The 20,739-nt window shown below is 45.0% G+C and overlaps 1 protein-coding gene across 8 annotated transcripts in view; it reads right to left on the bottom strand.

The window, feature by feature from the left end:
- Positions 1-20,739, bottom strand: part of DLGAP4 (DLG associated protein 4) — a 543,333-nt gene that overhangs the window by 51,158 nt on the left and 471,436 nt on the right. The window lies entirely within an intron of this gene.

Raw genomic sequence — 20,739 nt, 5'->3', positions numbered from 1 at the left:
ACAAGTTTTCATGTTTATTTTGTCCTTGGGACAAGTAGGCCCAACCCGCTGTAGCACAATCTCTTTGGCTGCCAGTTTACAGTACCACATTACTGATCAGGGAAAGGCACTGTCTGAAGTTAAGGTAAAATTTGTATCCATATGTTAATGCTGTTCGAACTTGTATTGGTGGTTCATTAATGCAAAGTCTTTATTATTAGAGTTCCGACTGCACTACGAATAATGGTTCCAGTGTAAAAATGTGCACAAACGTTTTCAAAGTTAATACGAGGCTACATATAATGTTCCCACAGTGCTCTCTGATTAGATACAAAGATTTGCAGACTTTTGATAGCAAGATTGACGATTCTTTGCTTTAAAAAAAATTCACAAAGAAATGCAACTAGTAACAAAAAAAACGTGTTTCTAACCTACTGTGAAATTTTAGGTACCACTTCTTTGAAACATTATCAGTTAGTACAATGTGTTTATGCATGCTAGTATTACCAAAAAATATTCATAATGGAAAATTAATGTAACCAGTTTCAGCAAGATTATAGTAAACGTAAATAAACACTAACTGGCAAACTCAATAGGTCCGACATTTAAGGTCAGCCTTTTGTTTTTGTCAATGCACGTGTTATTTTGACATGGTTTTTGTAAAACGTTATTGTTGTGAAAGCTGCCGGGCCCTCACCATTATGAAAGCGGTACAAAAGGGGGTGGTGGTGATGGACGGAGCATCTGAATCAATCAAACACTCACACCAAGTCAAAAGATCTGGGTTTAATCCATCACCGTTCTTTAGCCCACTCAACCACCCCAGTTCAGACTTGGCCATATGCATACGTGTCTAGGGATACACTTGAAGTGAATACTGGCACTGGCCAATGAACTGCGAGAACTGTGTAAAGAGCGAATAACACTGAACCACATCAACCATGATGCAAAGAGGTAATTCAGCTATGACGTGTCTAGCGATGTGCTCCAACCCCCTTTTGGACTGTTTAAAATGGCTCTCGGAGCCGTGAGCTGACGAGCTCGGGGGCACTTGCTTGCTGAGAGTGGTATTATTCCTGAGAAAATTGCGGCAGCACGTCTAGCGACCTATGAATATTTTCCCTACTGATGAAAGAGGAATCTAGAAACACGTGTCTAGGGATATACTTGAAGTGAATACTGGCACTGGCCAATGAACTGCGAGAACTGTGTAAAGAGTGAATAACACTGAACCACATCAACCATGATGCAAAGAGGTAATTCAGCTGTGACGTGTCTAGCGATGTGCTCCAACCCCCTTTTGGACTGCCATATGCAAATCAGTCTGACCCTGTGCCTCATGGGAACAGTCCAGCCCGAACTGCCAAGCCATGTCTTCCCTGGACCGGAAACAAGCTTCCGAGGACCGGTTTCTGGCATTCCAGCCGTCTTCAGCCGGCTTGCTTGAATCCAGTGGCAAAGTGAGCAAGGGACTCACGTCTGAGCATACCCTGCCACACTTATGGCGGCCAAAAGCGGTACAAAAGGGGGTGGTGATGGACGGAGCATCTGAATCAATCAAACACTCACACCCAGTCAAAAGATCTGGGTTTAATCCATCACCGTTCTTTAGCCCACTCGGCCACCCCAGTTCAGACTTGGCCATACGTCCATCACCACCCCCTTTTGTACTCACCATTATGAAAAGCACTAGCAAAAAGCAAAAATATTGTCTCATAAAGCACCCATTGCCACAGTAGTCGCTGGTACTTGTGAGCAGATAGGCTCCTTATGAAAGAGCAGAATGCGGTCAATCACAATAAAGCTAGTCGGTAGACAGATGGAGCGAGAGAAAGAACAAAAACAAATGTTTTTGGTTAACCCTAGACCTACTTAGGGGCCCAATTTTTCAAGGAAGTCATAACAGTGCACCAATGGTAAATGTTCTTGCATTAGTGTAGATTTACGGCTTTCATCAATTCACAAGAATTTACAGAAGTAGGGCATTTTCGCACTTTTAGAAAATAGTTGTTAACTGCATTTTAGCATTATGCAAATATGCATGTGTAGATTTGCTCATGGAAAAAATCTGTTGAGCGTTTACAAGTTCACTTTCCCTCCAATCACTTTTTTCCCAACCCTGGAAGAAGTTTTACTTCTTACCGTGTCATCAGTAAATTTCCAACTTTTCTCAGTAGGAGAAAAGATTAGCGAAGAATTGGTGAAAATCCACAAAACATGCAAGTTAGTAGGTTTGTACAGACTCAAAAGAGCATTCCAACCCTGGAACTATTGCTTACTTCTATCTCCACCTCCAGCCCCAGTATGTAGGTATGTGGAAAGGTGGCAAAATAAGGGAATTGCTAGTATTTAAACCCTACTGGCTATCAGAGAGGCTATTATCAAAGCTCCTATATACTGAGATTGCTGACATTACTTGTAACTGACCTACGAGGGAACCACCGTGACAAGTGGACATTTTTACAGGACAAGTAATGTAAGAAAAAACCTGTCTCATGGGTAAGTAGATATTTTGTTAAATTCCACACGCCTGCGAATTCCCCAAAAATGTGCTTTACTTGGGCTTTCCTAATTCGGATATATTCTGAAGTATTTGCACAGTTCATTTCAGACATTTAAACGTAGTTGTGTGCAAGAAAAAAACCTTTCCCAGTACCCACCAAGCACCTTCAGAAAAGTGTGACATTTGGCCTCTGTATTCAGAACTCACAGCAAACGTGACAAGATCAGAATAAAATGTAAAGTCCTGTTTACAGAAAACGAAGACTTTTGGAAGAATACAAAGCTCGATGGTGAACAAGCTTTGCTCCACTGCGAGATGAAGACATGCTGGACAGCCTCAAACAAATAAAGCCAGCAAATAGAAAGCCAGACGCTGTGAGCCAGAAACCACAAAGCCAATGAGAAGTAATGGGTGAAATACAATCCCAGGGAAGCTTTCAGAATGCCCACAAGAAGTCTTTTCGTTACCAGACAGTTACACTGTCATTCAAAACTTCGACCTAAAAAGCCAATTCTATTGGGCTGGCTTCTAAACAAACGAAAATAAAGATTTTTTTTTTTTTTTTACAAATTAAAAAATAATAATTTGCACAGCTCTGCTCATAGATTTAGCCGCACACAAGTATTTACCACACTACCTTTGGATAACCTTCTCTTTTCACTCTTGAGCAACTGCACACACTCAGCCACCACACACACGTCTCATCTCTTGGCTACTTAATCTAGAACCGAACACCCACAGACATAGATCGCTTCCTCTAACACATTGAGAACAGTGGTTTTCAATGAGGGCGCGCGCAATTAAAATGCTGCCAGAGGTGTATGAAGTTCATAACTTTTGCGCGTTTTGACACAGAAACTAACGTATGGGAACATTAGTGGAAAAACAATTGAGAATTGTAAAAAAAAAAAAAAAAAAAAAAAAAAAAAAAAAAATGTTTTACTGGGTTACTCTCTTGACACCTACATATTAGCAGCTCTTTCGGACATTTTTAGGTACTTTGCAAACTTTGTGAAGTATACAGCATTTTAAAACAACCTTTATACAAATTTGCCAAAGCTAAATTTCACAATCTCAAGCACCCTAGTTTTAAAATGTCTGTCCTTTAAATACTCTCTCACCAAGTACACGGATTTAAGTCCTCGCCATTCATGTCATTTCTCATGCGAATATTGCTCCATCTCAGTAGCTCCCATTTGGGCTGTGTCTAATCTGCCACTATCTTCTGGAAATATGGCGAAGGATGGTTACAAAAAAATCACAATCACTACTGAGGGTAATATTGCCTTTTAATGTGAATAAGGGTCTCATAAAATAAATTTACACTGTCTTATTTATCAGGTATAGATAACAAATGATCAAAAACACAAACAGCTTTGCAGATCCGTGCTCCAGTCTTAATTTCAATGTCATAAATCCTGATTTTCACGATTTGATGTTAGTGTATTTGAACTCTTGCTCGTCCCTCAGAGGAGCGATGTCTGCTTAGAGAGCAAACGAGGTCCTTCGTGAGTGATTATAGACCGGGGGATAAGAAGATTATCTCGTTCGGATAGAAGAGCACGGCCTGGCAAATCCGATGGAATCATGTGCACTTGATTCCCACAGACTAATCACAGAAGCAATGCCAGGTCACGGTAATGTGATCAGAGGTACACGTGTTTAGGCGCCAAGAATGGAAAGTCTAGTTAAGATGTATTTTATTCACTCAACTGACACTTGTATACAGGGAGCTTTGCGCCATAGGTAAGATGCACATTCCCGCCAGAAATTCATTTATTATCTCTTCGCAACTTGTGAAGTTACTCTGCAGTGGATTACTTGGCTTTCTTTGATGGGCTGCTGTTTGTGGAGGATATGTTTGATGCTACAGCTGTGGAGTGTTTAACTCCAACTTATTCCAGGCAGGACATCCCCAAGTAATAAAAGGAAGTGAATTGTATGCAGCTGGCTGGAATGAAAAGGGAAACGAGCCCTCTACAGCTCCCGTGGCAAAGCACAAAAATAAAAATGGGGAACTGCTGCCTGTGTGCAGCTAACAGCAACGAGACAGGGCAGGGACGAGGCTGTAAGATACATCAGGTACCTTCCATTTCAAGATAGCTGTAGGAACTGGAATCCATGAAGTTCTTACTTTAATCTCCAACTACCAAGTCATGCACACAGCACACACCTGTGTATGCTTATAATATATAGACTAGACCCACACAACCTGTGCAGTTTACAACCATGTCGATTACCGACTTTTAATCCTAAACAGATTAAAATCAGCATCCTGAAAACACTTTTTGAGGACAGAAGCTTGCATTGCTCTGTGCTTCAACTATTTTGTGTATATCTAGAACGCTTAAGCCACGGTCAGTTGTACTCTAACTATGGAAGCTTGCATGGCCTACCTGATGAAAGTTAATGGGACACAAGGCTTTGAGGTACCAGAATCGATTCCTGATCACGTAGTATTGATAATCGATATGTTAGGATTAGCATGGTGTCACTAAACTCACACTGTAGACATGCATAATTAGTATTTACGGTACTTTCTTTCACTTAGCTTCATGCCACGTTACGCTATATGAATACCATATTATGGCCCTCTTTAATATCGTACATGCACAGGTCTTATTCTCCCTTAGCTCTAAAGGCCCTGCTCCTGGGAAAGAAACCAACTGTTGCAGAAACTGCTGTTTCAGCTCGGTAGGCTCGGCAAGGTCGTAGTTAGCCGAGGAAGGGCCGATAAGCACATTCCGGGAGGGGTGCAGGGTGGTTTGTCTCTGAGAAGACAGAAGGGAGTCACCCGTCTGACCTTGCTGCCTGAGCGAAATCAGGAGCTCTTTGTGTGCCTTATATGGGCTTTCCTATTACTGTACTAGCTTGTACCAATTTGTATTTTTCCATGTTAGGCCATGCCGGTGCCAACGCAATTGTATATATGTGATGTGCTGACAATGTGCCAGCAGTCTTCTTGGCGGACCTTTTGGGTCAGGTCGCAAGGAGCTCCTCTGGCAGAGTTTGTGTTTGTCTAATAAACGCTTGAACCTTCTACACTGCCGACCGACTGCTTATTTGTAATGATAAGGGACTTGGTAATGTAATGATTATTGTTGGGAGGGGATCATATATTTTTCGGTACTTCAGTTGGCGACTCCGCCGGGACTCCGCGTTGGGGTCGTCCCTGTGTAGCCACAGGCGACATCGAAAGGGGTCCTCTTGATCGGGAGAGTTGCAGACCAGACGCATAAGAAATTGGGGTTTTGCTCTGCCTTCCCGATCCGGAGGGCTTCAGCTGCTAGTAACCCCACGCCGGAGTCCTTCGGGTGCAACCCGAGAACCTGCAGCGCTGATACTGGGCAAACGTCGGCAGTGAAGAACGTTCCGGCAGACCTGCGTGCACCAGGTGAGTGTTGTGTCTCGTTATATGTTGAATTGCATATGTAGATTTAAATAACGGGATCTAAGCATTTGGTGGCCCATGGTCACGGAGAAACTCTGACTTTGCATTAGTTGGCACAGAGAAGATTTGTTCGGAGGTTCGACGGGGGCAGTGTGGAACTGCACGTGCGAACGCTCTGGGTACACTAAAGATAAGGATTATACGCCTAGGGGAACTGCGGTTCCTGCTCGGCCGGACTGTTCTCGGGAAAGCCGATGGTTGAGATTGGGTAGCACCCGGACAAATCTGGAGCGGCGCTGAAACGCGGGCTTAGCCAGAACAGTTCGGGAGGTGAACCATGAATGCTGTCGGATGGCCTGTAGACCGGTCTGTGGTTTAAAACCTGTGTAACCATCTTTAGGCAGTCTGAGGACGAGACTGTTGTTGGTCGTGTTTTTGCAGCCTTTTGAATAAATTAGCAGAAGAGTTCTCCACGAGTGGGAGCCGACGGGCTCCACTTTTTCGATTGCAATTGCAGGAACTTATGTGTCACGTTTTACGTTTGTCTGATGTATAAGGAAAATACGGATGTGAGGATGATGGGTGTCATGGCCATGAGAATGAAAGCGTAAGGATAACGTGATATTTAATTTTGTTGAATTTGTACTAACGGAGAAATTCCTTTTCAGCCAGAAACTAGATAATACAATATGCCGTGCCTTAGCAAATTGTGTTTTGGTTGTGTCCATAGTGAGGAAGGGAGGTTAGACGAGAGTCAGCCGAACCCCCCAGAGGGGACACCTAGCCACTTTATGTATTGTAAGCATGGGATTGGCCCCCTCATCTTTAACTCTCTGTGGCATAAATACACTAAGGACAATATAGAATTACAGTGGCCAAAAACAGGGTCTTTCGATGAACAAAAACTGGCATATTTACAAGAACGTCTTTTTATTAAACGCAGCCGGCAGTCGATGTTCGACACCCTTAACAAATGGCAGAAAGAAGCTAAGAGACGACGCATTCGATCTGAAAAATTAATGAAGATAGAGCAGGGACAGACTATTACCCAGAAGGCTATCGCATATGACAAAAATAAGGTAGAACAAAATATTGAAATTGCAGACAGGCGGTTTAAACTGCAGGTAGACCAATGTTATGTAGCCAGAGAAGGGGCGGAAGATGAGATTGAGGAATTGTTAAATGCAAGGCCTCCCCCACCATATGCCCCGGAGCGTATATACCCTGCAATACCTGTCCAGCCAGAAGTTAGACCACGGGCATCTGCGCCCGAGGAACGGGGCTCCGTTATCAATGAACAAAATAACGATGTTTCCTCACCTCAAGGTGGGGCCTTGGCTACGCTTGTCCCCGAGTCTACACAACTGATCACTTCCCCTCAGACGCACTTGAGTCTCCCTATGCCGGAGATATCCTCCTCCCGAGCTGGTATTACACCCAGAGGGTTTGACCCGACCCCGAGAGGAGCTGTAGGGGGCCTAGATGGCAAGCGTTTGTTCACTAGAGCATCCGTAGAATATGGCGAAAAAGAAGCATTAGGAGACCAGGCTGTCAAGTGGGTGCGGAATGAAGTATATACCCTGATTGACATATGGAGTACTGTGAAGGATTTAGAGCCAGTCATGCAACAACATGTGCTATACGAAATGTCCAATTCGCTCATTGGGTATTGGGAAATAAGCTTTAGGGACGGGACAGCCCCCCAGATCCTGTATACTATCAGAGATTGGGCCCATAAATTTAGCCTGACACCGGAAGAAGTATTTAAGAATGTAGACACTTTGGTACAATATCGCGACAGATTATTTTTGAAAAGTCCACAGTGGACTACGCAATACCCTATGCGAGAAGTACACCCAATCTATCATCCCGAAATCCCCGAACAACGAGATGGTAACCAGGCGATCATACGACAAGGGGTGGCGGCTCGGTTCCAGGAACAGTGGGTTTATACCCCATGGAAAAGAAGTGAAGTACTGGCGTTGAAATCTCAGCTGCCAGATCCCCGAAAGAATCCTACTGCGTACTACAAAGAATTGACCGAAGCAGCTGCATCCGCTGTAATGACTTTAGCCGATGTTGAATTGTTCTTCGGACTGCTAGTACCGGTTGATATATGGCGACAGGTGCACGATTCTAATCATGCTGAATTTGGTGGCACGTGGGAAGAGTTAAGGGGCTGGGACCAGGATCGCAAACCAGGGGACAAACCCAGAGTGGAAATAACTTCTCTTCCAGCGAAAATAATAACTTTCATGCATACTCTGATCCCACCCCGAAAAGTCGATTGGGATAAACTGTCCGCCTGTAGACAGAAGAAGGACGAAAGTGTGTCCGACTTCTTTACCAGGTTCGAAGAGGTTTTTATTGATTTTAGTGGACAAGATTTGGCCACAGAAGGGGGCACAAGGTTGTTCGTTAACAGGTTCGTTACGAACCTGGCTCCGGAAATTTCAGCACGACTGGAGGCGGCAGAAAGTACCTGGACTACCTCTTCCCCGTCTGTAATACTCAGCATGGCCCAGTACTACGAGCATAGAGAAAATGAAAATAAGGATAAGGTGGATAAAAAGGTTAAGGATCTAAAGACCCGAGTACTGTTACAGCAAGTGGTTCGAGGGCAAGGAGGAGGTAGAAGTGGTCGGGGCCCAATGACGAGAGGGGCGGGGACAGGAAGGGGTTCAGGAGGAGCCCCGTCAATAGGCATCAACCAATGTTCCTATTGTAAAGAGGAGGGACACTGGAAGGCTCAGTGTCCATACTTGGCCGCCCAGAACGCAGCAAATCGCGGACGAGGTAGAGGACGAGGGGGCCCCGACCGAGGTGATATGCATAGAGACGAGTACAGAGACGTTCAACCAGACAGGTCAGAAAGGAACCACTTCGATAACACCCAACGCAGACAATACTATCATGGTGACTATGCCGAAGGGAATGATGATGAATATGCCCCAGCATAGGATAGCCAGGGACAGAGGGGGGGCCATGTGTCAATTCCGGTCAATCAGAGGGGACCCTACATCAGAGGGGAAGTGTTGGGGACATCTGAAAATTTTCTAATTGACACAGGAGCAATGAACAGTTCCGTTGCTCGATCCTTGGTTCCAGGGGCAGCTCTGTCCGGGCAAAACAATGTTTCAGTGGGTTTTTCCGGAGTCCCCGTTGTAAGCCCCATCTCTAAACCTATCCCCTTTACGATTGGTCCAGCCACTATGGACACTCCTTTCTTATTGACATCGAATTGTGGGGAGAACCTGTTGGGATTGGATATGCTGAAAAGATTGAATGCTACTATACATTGTTCTGCGGATGGGGTCTATTTAACTATACGTCCCTCTGTAACACCTGTTAAACAATGTTTTACGAAAAATGAACGACTCCCACCGGAGTTCGATGGCGTCCCAACCTCCCTTTGGGCGACAGGGGACGCAGATGTGGGTGAACTGGACATACCACCAGTTCACATCACGTTGAAGCAAGGCGCTAAACTACCACGCATCCCACAGTACAAAATAGCACCGGCGGGGGAACGGGCTTTATTACACATCATCCAGGAACTGATTGACAAAGGGGTTGTAGAGGAAACAAACGCCAATATTTGCAATAGCCCGATCCTCCCGATTTTGAAGAGGAACCGTGACCAAGGGGAGATGGGTGCTGCCTATCGTTTTGTGATTGATTTGCGAGCCGTTAACAAAATTGTGGTACCACAGTATCCTGTGGTGACCGATATCACTACCATTCTCACCATGATCCCTCCGGCTGCACAGTACTTTTCGGTCATTGACCTGAAAAATGCTTTCTTCAGCATTCCTATCCACCCTGATAGCAGACAGATCTTCGGATTTTCAATATCCGGACGCAGCTTCCGCTTCTGTCGCGCTCCTCAAGGCTACACTGAAAGTCCGAGCATATACAGCCAGGCTCTGAAGGCTCTGTTGGATGACTTAGAATTGCCGGACGGCAATGTCCTCTTGCAATATGTAGATGACTTACTCATTGCATCTGACACAGAGGATGGATGTAAAAAAGCTACGGTTAAATTGTTGCACCATTTGGCTGTCAAGGGGAACAAGGTATCCTTATCTAAATTTCAGTATTGTCGAAAGGAGGTGACCTACTTAGGTCATCTCTTATCGAAGGAGGGTAGACGACTAACACCTGAACGTATTGCTACCATTTCTAACATGTCTGTACCTTGCACACAGCGTGAAGTCCGCGCTTTTCTTGGCATCACATCTTACTGTCGCCAATGGATACCTAATTTTTCACTTCTGGCTAAACCTTTGTTGCATTTGACTACCAAAGATGTGCATGAACCCCTACCCTGGACGGATGAATGTCAGCTCTCTTTTGACTCTCTGAAAACTGCTTTATGCTCTGCCCCTGTTCTGGGTACTCCAGATTATCGTAAACCTTTTGTACTATATGTACACGAGGTCGACGGTTGTTCATTATCTGTTTTAACGCAGGCCTTTGGAGGTAAGCAAAGACCGTGCGCCTATTTGTCAGCAACATTGGATAATGTTGCAAGAGCACTTCCTAGCTGTCTGAGGGCTACGGCTGCAGTAGCGGTGGCCATCCGGCAGTCAGAAGGACTCGTTTTAAATTCCAATTTGACTGTAATGGTGCCGCATGCAGTAGACACCTTGCTAAATAAAACAAAAACGCAGCATCTTACGAGTGCACGCCTTACTGGATATGAGCTGACTTTATTTGCACCACATATTACGATTACTCGATGCGCAACATTGAACCCAGCTACATTGTTACCACTCCATACGAGTGAACAGGACACTAATTTACATGATTGCATATATCGCACTGAGGAAGAGACCAAGGGTAGAATTGACCTCACAGACACACCCTTAGATCAGCCCCAGGGAGAGCTATATGTGGATGGTTCCTGTTTCAAACTAGCAGATGGCACAACGACAGCTGCATATGCCATCACGACTCTGAAAACAGTTGTTGAAACACTTAGACTACCCCACCGATCAGCCCAAGCTGCTGAACTTATGGCCTTGTTACGAGCCTGTGAGCTGAGTGAGGGACTAGAGGTCAACATTTACACGGACAGCCAATACGCCTTTGGCGTAGCCCATAGTTTTGGGCGGCTGTGGAAAGAGAGGGGTTTCCTTACTTCACACGGTCAGAGAATACAGAATGGGCAACTGGTTTTGAGGTTGTTGGATGCTCTCACTCTCCCTAAGAAAGTGGCTATTATTAAATGCAGTGCTCACAAAGTAATTGTGGATGAGGTAGGAGAAGGCAATGCTTTTGCAGACCAGGTGGCCAAGCAGACAGCACAGTCGCTGATGTCACCCATGTACGTTCATTCCTCTACTAGATGGGTGGGGGGAGACTGTGAATTATTTGATAATACTATGGAAAGTGTCAGAATACTACAGAAGGAAGCCACCTCAGCGGAACTAGAGAAATGGGAACAAGAGATAGGGAGATTGGATGAAAACAATTGTTGGATCGATTTGACTGAAAAACAAAGATGGCTACTGCCCAATGCATTAGTACAGGCTGTGGTGACAATGGCGCACGGACCAGCACACATAGGAGCAAAAGGTATCTGTGGGATCTTAGATCCAGTTTGGAATAATCCGAATATCCAACGGACGGCTGTCCGTTTGGTCCAATATTGTATGGTCTGCTTGCAGCATAATCCAGGAAAAGGAGAAACTGTTTTAGCCGGGAATTTCGCACCACCTGCATTGCCTTTTGAAGTGCTCCAAATGGATTATATTCATATGGACCGCGTCAATAATCTCAAATATGTACTGGTTGTAGTTTGTGCATTTAGCAAATGGGTTGAGGCATACCCTACTAAGGAGAACACAGCATTGGCAACTGCAAAAGCTCTCCTGAAAGAGTTTGTGCCTCGCTTCGGATTGCCTCGCTTGATCTGGTCGGACAACGGGCAACATTTCCATGGGGCCCTTGTACGACATATCTGCGAAGGCTTACACATACAACAAAAGTTCCATGCTGCCCGACACCCCCAATCAGCTGGGCTCGTGGAAAAATACAATGGCATTCTAAAATTGAAAATGGCAAAAATAAAGGAGAGCACGGGGTTGAACTGGCCTGACACTTTACCTCTAGCCCTTATGTCTTTACGTGTCACCCCGCACTCACGTTCGGGTCTCTCTCCATATGAGATACTGTTTGGGAGACCTGCTAACGTGTGGGGGGTACCTCGACCTCGTTCTTTTGCAGATATTGAATATCCTATGTTGATTGATTACCTGTATGCTTTGACTAAAGACCTTCGTTCTATTCATCAGCAGGTAGCTTCTGTACTGCAGCCACTGCCAGAGGGCCCCGGTCATCGTTTACAGCCCGGCCAGTGGGTCCTGGTCAAAAAGTTTGAGCGAGACACCAGCTTGGCTCCTAGATGGTCTGAGCCACGGCAGATTCTGTTGGCCACCCGGACGGCGGTTAAAGTGGATGGCAGGAAGCATTGGATACATGTTTCGCATCTGAAACGACTGCCACTTCCACTTCCCGGTGAGCGGTCACGTCCAGGGGAAATTCTAACACAGGAAACTGAAAGAGCTGCTGCATTTGTGCCCTTTTCTGATGCCTGCGAGATTGAGCAGAGGCTACGGGAAGGATCGGCGAGATCAGATGACTTGGTCTCCACTGAAGTTGCAAGTGAGCGTGCAGTAGTGTTGAATTCTGTTTTAAGTACCCCAGACGACCAAACGTCACCAGTACGGAAAACCCCGGGTGTGCTTTTCTCTGACCCCGAAGTGTTGGGTCGTGAGCGATATAATCTTCGGCCCAGAAGGCCGACACACGGCGCCTCAGACCACATTGTCAGGAGATAGGGAAGGACTTCATTGCATAAGATAGGGTTTGCTAGACTACCGGTCTGAGCGCTGAGCGAGACACTGGACTGAACTCGTTGAGAGCGGGAACTTTTCAATCATTGTGCTCTGTTCAGAAAGAAGATTTTGCTCAAATGGATATGGCTTCTACCTTGGAATAGGGATACGAGTCTGCCTGTGAGACTCTGACGGACGCAGGAACGAAGAAACCCTCTGGCAGGTCGGACTGCTAGGCCTATCTCTGGACTTTTAGCTAGCAATGTACCCTTTTGGTCGTGTAATCCTAGAAGAAGAGTTTCCTATTGCGCCTAGACGCATACCTTTCTATGAGCCAATGTTTTCCACATGGACCACGAAGGTCAAAATAGCTTTTGTTGTAACTATAACTGTTATAGTAGTTGTGTTCATGAGTCTGTTTGTATACCTAGAACATAAATACCCCTTACAAAAGTTGTTGCCCACAACTGCCACACCTCCCGAGCATTTCCTGTTTACCCTAGCGCCCCACAAAGAAAGACATCGCCAAAAATATGCTAAAAATTTATTCATAGAAATGTTGCATCAGACGCACAATGTTACTAACGCCACGGATTGTTGGGTTTGTGGACTCCTGCCTACTGTGGTGCGCAATCATGATCTATTTCTCTCCCGCCCTCTGTCTTATTTAGGTAGTTGTGAAGCATGGTACAAACTGTTTCTGGCGATATACCGGCATGGGAGTGAGCATTTCAGGGATCTAGATGTCAATGAGCACAATATTATTCTTGATTATGTTCGAGCGCACTATGCTTATAATAGAACAGGACATGGGGATAAGGTGATAATTGACCCACAAGGATGTATACAGCTGTATTTAACAGTAATGAACAAAACTTGGTTGAAAGATGAACTGTACGATTTTAAAGACTTCAATGCCACTCAATACTTTCAGATTTTCATCGAACGAAATGTTACCAGAGACCGCACTGTCCCCATTCCTATTTTGAATGTTTCTGCAGGATTCTGTGTACAAGGGATAGGTAAGGTACAAATGGGGAATAGCATCTGCAATTATACTTATCGACTGCGAAAACGTATTAGCCCTCCTTTGATTACCCCCCACAATGTGTACTTCGTGTGCGGGGAACATGCATACACTTGGCTACCACGAAACTGGGGGGGACGCTGTTATCTGTCATTTCTGTTTCCCCCTGTTTATGTGGCTCCCTCCAACTATCATAAAACGCATCAGTTATACCCGATGCGGTCGTATCATGGGAACCCAGCCGCTCCAATCACAAGCACACCGATAGCAAGCTTCACCGAGGTGACCTCGAGCCATTCCCGTAGTTCACTCTTACACAGAGCACGTAGACAGCTCGATATGACTGAAGTTGATCAGACAGATACTTCATTGCAGCAATTTACAGATTTCAGCAAGGGTCTAGTACCCTTTTGGGGGCCTATTTTCAATAGTAGGGAAATTAGGAGACTGTCTAGAATAGTGGAGAATGTCATTAATATCACTACTGATATTTTAACTAACCTAACGGTGGAAATTCAGGCTACTCGCCTTGTAGCGCTTCAAAATAGAATGGTTCTAGACGTTATCTTAGCTGATCGGGGTGGGGCATGCCGCGTCATCGGCAGTTCTTGTTGTGTATATATTCCTGACTCCGCCCCCTCCGTCCATCTAGCCATCCAGAAACTGCATCGCATTGCTTCCGAAATGCATGTTGACAATGGGTCTTGGTCATTGTCAGGTTGGTTTTGGGGACTTCTGGCCACATGGGGATGGAAGGTAATGTTAATTTTAGGAGGAGCTGCTGCCATCATTTTCACATGCTGTGTCTTGATGCACTGTGGTCCAGCCTGCTGTTCTTACTGTGCTTCCCGTATCACCACTCTGTGTGTTCCATCCCCTATGGCTGTTAAAGCCCAAATGCTGCAGAAGGAGGTACATGGTATGATGATCATCGATGAAGAAATATTTGAGGAGTAGATGTCTGTTCTCATTTAGCGCCACCACGCTAAAAGGAGGGTTTGAGGTACCAGAATCGATTCCTGATCACGTAGTATTGATAATCGATATGTTAGGATTAGCATGGTGTCACTAAACTCACACTGTAGACATGCATAATTAGTATTTACGGTACTTTCTTTCACTTAGCTTCATGCCACGTTACGCTATATGAATACCATATTATGGCCCTCTTTAATATCGTACATGCACAGGCCTTATTCTCCCTTAGCTCTAAAGGCCCTGCTCCTGGGAAAGAAACCAACTGTTGCAGAAACTGCTGTTTCAGCTCGGTAGGCTCGGCAAGGTCGTAGTTAGCCGAGGAAGGGCCGATAAGCACATTCCGGGAGGGGTGCAGGGTGGTTTGTCTCTGAGAAGACAGAAGGGAGTCACCCGTCTGACCTTGCTGCCTGAGCGAAATCAGGAGCTCTTTGTGTGCCTTATATGGGCTTTCCTATTACTGTACTAGCTTGTACCAATTTGTATTTTTCCATGTTAGGCCATGCCGGTGCCAACGCAATTGTATATATGTGATGTGCTGACAATGTGCCAGCAGTCTTCTTGGCGGACCTTTTGGGTCAGGTCGCAAGGAGCTCCTCTGGCAGAGTTTGTGTTTGTCTAATAAACGCTTGAACCTTCTACACTGCCGACCGACTGCTTATTTGTAATGATAAGGGACTTGGTAATGTAATGATTATTGTTGGGAGGGGATCATATATTTTTCGGTACTTCAGCATAGCTGCCAAGGTTTCAGATTATGTGTGACATTTTCATAATTTCAGTGTAATTATGAGTGACATTTCAAAGACGAGTGACACTTGCTCGTGAACAAAATCAATCAATGAAGATGAGGGAAACATACAAATATCAGAAATTGCACCAATTTGAGCAACGAAAAACTCTACGATCTTAAAACTGCTGAAAAGCAGAAGGAATGGAAGTGCACTAACCGGAAACGGACTGCGTGACTGCAGATCTCAATAACAGAGGGCAGGCAGGCGCTGCAGCTGCTCAGAAGATAATCTCATTGATCTGATCATTCATGACCGCGCACTAGCCTAAAAAGCTAATTTTATAGCATAGCAAGTGCAACAAGGCAATTATACAGGCACTGAGTCTCACAGCAGGCTTGGTCACGTCAATGCCCCTGAAAGGCAGCTCCACTCCCTTGGGATGGACACTGAGCACTGCAACCCAGCCCCTGCTCCTAACACACGTGGAGGGAAAAAGAAGGGTTCAGAGCATAAATACTTTGTTCAGTTTGGGATAAAGTGTGACTCAAACCGCATCAAATGTCACACATAAGCACACCGAAAAACATGGAAATTTCACACACGCACTGAAAACTTTGTAGCTATGCTGTGGGTCAAGGATCTCCTGATGTTTCTTACGTTGGCACAGAACTTTCTAGTTCTGTTTTTCCTTTAGTCCATGTCTGGGCGAGAGAAGTCTCACACCGTCCCTCATCAGATTTAGTGTCTTTACCATCTCCTTTTTATGCTCCTTAAGGTTTGTCATGGGTCTGATGCCTGTTGTCCTGGCCTTGCGGTTTCCACCGTTTTTAGGTCAGCCTCTTGACGAATATGTTCTCCTGGAACTTGTGGTTGTTTCGCAGACCCTCCTCCTAGGAGGTGTGGTTGTTTCGCAGACACTCCTCCTAGGAGGTATGGCTTAGTCATCTATTCTAAGTTAAGGAATCTGCAACTAGATGTCTATCGGACGGAAAAGTTACTTACCTTTGGTAACAATATATCTGGTAGAGACACAGTCTAGCCGCAGATTCCTTAACGCCGTCCGCCCGTCCATCCATCCATCCATCCATCCTCCCCACCCTGGGAAGACCTTTTCATATGGTGTCTTTCCACCTAGTCTCCCTCTTTCTGGTGGCTTTGGTCTTCCAGAGGTGTGCTCTCGCACTTCACTCTGGGGTAAGGTGTGTTGTTCTACGTGGGGCCCTCCGTATTCCCCTCCATCCTAGTGTTTGGTTGGTGGCGTGCTCTCGCACCTTTCTTTGGAAGCTTTTGAGCCCCTTCGCTCTCCGCTCCATCCGCGTTTTAATGTGGTTCAGGTCTATACTTTTTAATACCTTCCCATGTTTTTCTCCTGTGTTACTCATAGTGGATTTATTCGTTTTTTTAATTGCTTCCCACCTCCCACACCTATGCCTCCTCCTTTCTTTGGCAGTCGGTTGGGTTGGGTTCTCTTGGTGCTACAATTCTTCAATCTCTGGAGTGTGTGTGTGGTGAACTTTGAGGGTTGTTCACTTCTAGTCCCTTGTCCTGCAACATATTGCTTCAATATTGTGGTTCTTTTAATTTCCCCTCCGTGGTGACAAGCTGTGCCTCGCTTGTCATATCTTTTGTGCTGCTGTTGCCCCCTCGAGGGGGTGCATGGCTTGGCAATTTGTTGGGCCCTTGCTCGCAGCAAGTACTCTGTGGGCTCCCTTCAGCCCCTCCAGGTACTGGGTGCTGGGTGCTTTTTCAATGATTATATTCTTTAACACATACTGTTTCTGTGCTATCGCAGTTTTTTGCACTGATCCGTGTTTTGGTGCGGAAAAGTTTCCTTTAGAAAACAGACGTCAGCACGCCGGGAGGGGCTTATATGGCTCTATTGACATCACATACGTGGACGATGTCAGGACGGAGTCGGGCGACGCTAACTCCCGGCGTGCAGAGGTATTGGAGGGAAAAAAGATGATTTTCCGGATCATGTCTGGCGCCTGGGGGATATTCTAAGTGAAGGAATCTGCAGCTAGATGTCTATCAGATGGGCCGTATTTTCAAGGACAGGAAAAGCCAGCATGGGTGGCTTTTCCCGTCCTTGTAAATATGGAGCAGCAAAATGCGTCGACAAAACATCACAAAAAGTGACGCAGTGGCGGCACAAGGGGCTTGTATATAAGGCCCTGGAAATGGAGCACAATCTCAGGATTGCAGGAGCAAGAATCCATTCACACATGGACTGTCTCTTTGGAGAAAACCAGGCACACTGTCACATTAGCTTTGAAATTGTTTTTATTTATCTATGCTAAATGTTGTTTTATGTGAAAAAGAAATCATCATTGTAATTTTTGTGTGCAAATTTTATCTTGGAGACTTTTAATTTGAAGTTTGTAATAAGCATCTGTCACCTAACCACAGGCCGTATAAAAATTAACGCTTACTATAATAATAATAATCCACATTTGTAAAGCGCGCAATCACCCGTTAGGGTCTCTAGGCGCTGGGGGCCGTTGGGAAGATTAAGCAAGCTATTGCCCAGAGTCACATGGTGCTGGGCTAATCTGCCGCCGGTGCCAGGGATCGAACCGTGATCCCCAGCTTCCGGAGTCAGTCGCCCTGGCCGCGGCGCCACACCTCTACTAAGCACTCTTACTTTAATATTATTTGCCATATATGACCTGGACTCTGCAGGTGGGAATGGCTAGCGATGATCGAGTACCAGCTTCCAGAATTTGTCGTCAAGTGGTGATGGGAAGGTGGGGGGGGTGGAGGGCTCACGTCTAAAAAAAAGTTTAGAAGGGGAGGTCAGCCTAAAAAAGTTTGAAGACCTCTGCTCTAGAGGAATTCAAATGAAGAATTGCCATTGGGACCAGGGAAGCAGCTAGCACCACTGCCTAGATGACTTGGAATGAGGAATTACTGATGGGACCAAAAAAGCAGCTAGCAGCCATGTTTAGAGGACCTAGAATGAGAAATTATCACTTTAAAGCACATGCAAATAGAAATTGGAATGCACGCTGCTTACGCGCGACTTAAAAATGACAAAATAATTAAGTAATACTATTATGAAATGTGCCAACATAATTTGCTTTTTCTTGGCGCATAATTTACTCAACTACTCCGTACGATTTGGCCTCCCTGGACTCCTAATTCTAGTGGCCCTACTTAAAACAATGAGGACTACAACGAGAAGGAGTCAAAGATCATCCATGCTGGTAAGCATTATTTGTTAAGACTGCTTAGTCTGGAGGAATACAAACTCGGGATTTAAAACAAAACCTAGCGGATGGGATTGCGTTTACAAATAAGTAATTATTATAATCCAAAAGAACACTATTTATCAACCTTAGAATAATAAATTATTAGAGAAATGCAATAAAACAGTAAACCTATGCCTTGTAGTTTCCATGCTGCTATTTGATTTTGGTTCAAAGCTCACTGTGTTATATTAGGATTGCATCTTATAAACTGCATTTAATAAAAGTCCCTCTGTCAAAACAGTCAACCACTGAGCTGCCCTCATAACAAAAAACAATTCTTTGATCTGCATGTTACACATTTTGCTTCACTGTAGGCACACTATCCCTCTTCGCTACTTTATGAGCAGTCAAAACTCAGATAGACAAAACTCATATCTCTCAAACAGATACACTCGTCACCAGAGTTAAACTGAAATGTTTAGCTTACAAATTGCTGGCACACAAGGGATCTGAAGTCTGCGCTTGTAATTCTGCGCCTGTAATTCTGTAAGAAGTGTCAAAATGCACCCTCCTTCCTTCCCACACGCATACATACCTCCCCAAAGCTTGGCCCCTGGTGAGGTGACAAGAGTACCTGAACAAAAGTAGAATGCCACCCCCCAGGCTGGGGTAGGAGGAGGCACAGCAAATTATTTAACTGCAGAGAGGTCCATTATAATTCTGAATGTGATAAATAGGCCGGAAAGCAGAATAATAATGGGCCATTGCAGTCTGTGTCTGCTATAGTGAGAGTTACAGAACTCTCTGGCATATGTATGAGGAAGTGGTGGAGTGAGGCATTAGCCGTCATGGCTTAACACCTCACTCTGCCACTTCAGAAACGTAAGGCTGCACCATTTTTACAAGGATATGGTGCAGCCTTGAGTTTCCCCCTGCGCTGGCGCTACACTTGGTAGTGTAGCGCCAACGCAGGTACCCTTGCACCATAGTGCAATGGTATCTGCGTGCAGGGGGGGATTGTTTATGTGTAGGAAGGTGCCCCTTTCTGCACATAAACAATCCTAAAATACAATGTTGTCACTTTTATGCCATTTTGTGACTATCATGTGTGCTGCATGAAGCAGCACACATGACAATCACAAAATGGCATTTTTTTTTAACAGACTGTTTATGTACAGGGACCTTCCTGTTCATACACAATCCATCTTTTATTTTTTTTATTTATAAAGTTTTATATAGCGCAAACTTGATCCCGTAGGATATCAGAGCGTTTTACAATTTGAGGCAATTAAAGCAGCCACAGAAATAAAGGCAAAGTGAACCATCTAACAATTGTGCTGGTAGGTAAAATGAAAGTCAGTTTTTCCTAACACACCACATTTAAATAGCTTTGTAACTGAGCTGAACAAATATTCCAAAATATATTTCAGTAGTTCTGAAAGCACTTTTTAAAATTTTTGAAGTGTTATAGAAACAAATATTTTAATTGGATCTGGACACTTTACTTGGTGCACAAGGCAGCACACATGGAAAAAAGCAAAAACTAGGAGAAATAATAAATTTCTCCTCGTTTCGCCAAGTTAAAACCAGGTTTTCCCTGGTCTTAATTTTGGAGCTGCCTCCTATGTACGCTACCTTTGTACATAGGGGCAGCGTCAAAATCAATGGGTGTTGTAGTGGAACGCCCACCACAACACCCACTGCCCATCCTTTTCACGCTAACCATTGCTTGAAAGGGTGCCTTATTTACAAGGCAGCATTAAGCCACGTTAGCAACATGGCTGCTAGAGCTATTCCCCTGCTGTGCTGGACAGCAACCAAAACGGGTGTGGTCATGACGAGCTTAGCTCGTCATGAGCACCTGAGAGGTATATGCCACCGAAGGGGTTAAGTGGCATATCGGCGCCTTGTAAATAAGGCAAAGCCCCTATCGCCACCACAACGTCGGAAAAAGTGACGTTGTGGTGGCAATAGGGGCTTGTACATATGCCCCTCTGAGTCTTCTTGCAGGGGGACAGCGCAGCTCCCTCCAATGTCTAGAATTACGATCAAAAGGCGACCGTGAAAGGGATCATCTCTGACACCCGACAAGAGGGC

This window comes from Lissotriton helveticus, chromosome 7, assembly GCF_964261635.1.
Source record: "Lissotriton helveticus chromosome 7, aLisHel1.1, whole genome shotgun sequence".
In the NCBI taxonomy this organism is placed as follows: Eukaryota; Metazoa; Chordata; class Amphibia; order Caudata; family Salamandridae; genus Lissotriton; species Lissotriton helveticus.
This window is presented reverse-complemented; position numbering and strand designations above follow the sequence as displayed.